The sequence below is a fragment of the Arachis duranensis genome, chromosome 1 (assembly GCF_000817695.3).
Source record: "Arachis duranensis cultivar V14167 chromosome 1, aradu.V14167.gnm2.J7QH, whole genome shotgun sequence".
Classification (NCBI taxonomy): domain Eukaryota; kingdom Viridiplantae; phylum Streptophyta; class Magnoliopsida; order Fabales; family Fabaceae; genus Arachis; species Arachis duranensis.
The window spans coordinates 30,452,181-30,453,494 of record NC_029772.3 but is presented as its reverse complement, the minus strand read 5'-3'; positions in this window follow the sequence as shown (position 1 = coordinate 30,453,494).

The following is a 1,314-nucleotide window of genomic DNA, read 5'->3' as shown; positions in this document are numbered from 1 at the left end:
CTTCATGTTCTTTCTAAGATCCTTGTTTCCTTTCCTGCAAAGAGTGATGAAGTTGCTTGCTTCTCAAGCACTTGAGTGGTTAGCTCAACTATGTATGGGCAAGTGTCTGAGTCTTAAGTTGGTGTGTGAACACCAAACTTAGTCTCCTACTTACTCCTCTGCTCTTTGAATCCTTGAATTCTCCTTGGAATGAAGTTGCTGCTAAGGATTTTAAGCATTTCTGTGATTGCTTAGAATGGTTGTTCCTTTCATATAATTCAAAGGTTGTTGTGTTCAGTTGATCTCAGGTTGGGTTGCCTCCCAACAAGCGCTTCTTTAACGTCATTAGCTTGACGGTCAGTTTCCTCAGTTGAGGTGATATTTAACCTTGTCCTTCTCCTCTACATCTCCCAAGTAATGTTTGAGTCTTTGACCATTCACAGTGAAGGTTCTTTGTGACTTTTCTTCCATGATTTCTACTTGTCCATATTGGGAGACCTTGGTGACAAGGAATGGTCCAGACCACCTTGATTTTAGCTTCCCTGGAAATAGCTTCAGCCTAGAATTGTAGAGCAATACTTTTTGTCCCTCTTCAAATTTCCTTGGGGCTATGTTGCTGTCATGCTTCTTCTTTGCTCTTTCTTTGTAAATTTTGGCATTCTCATAAGCTTCAGCTCTGAATTCTTCCAACTCTTGAATTTGCAACATCCTTCTTTCTCCAGCAGCTTTGCTGTCCAAGTTTAAGAGTTTCAAGGCCCAGAATGCCTTGTGCTCCAACTCCAGTGGCAAATGGCAAGCCTTTCCATATACTAGTTGGTAAGGAGACATTCCAATTGGTGTTTTGAAAGCTGTCCTATATGCCCAAAGAGCATCATCTAGCTTAATCGACCAGTCCTTCCTTGAAGCTCCCACAGTCTTTTCCAAGATTCTTTTGAGTTCCCTATTAGATACTTCGGCTTGCCCACTTGTCTGTGGATGGTATGGTGTGGCTACCTTATGTTTGACTCCATATTTTAGAAGCAATGCCTCTAATGGTTTGTTGCAGAAGTGGCTTCCTCCATCACTGATGATTGCTCTTGGAACCCCAAAACGGCAAAAAATGTGTTTTCTGAGGAAGTTCATGACCACCTTATTATCATTGGTTGGAGTTGCTATTGCTTCAACCCATTTGGAGACATAGTCTACTGCCACAAGAATGTAATTATTTGAGTATGAGGTGGGAAAGGGTCCCATGAAATCTATCCCCCATACATCAAACAATTCAAGTTCCAGAATAAATTGTTGTGGCATCTCATTTCTTTTTGACAGGTTCCCCGCTTTCTGGCATTCATGGCA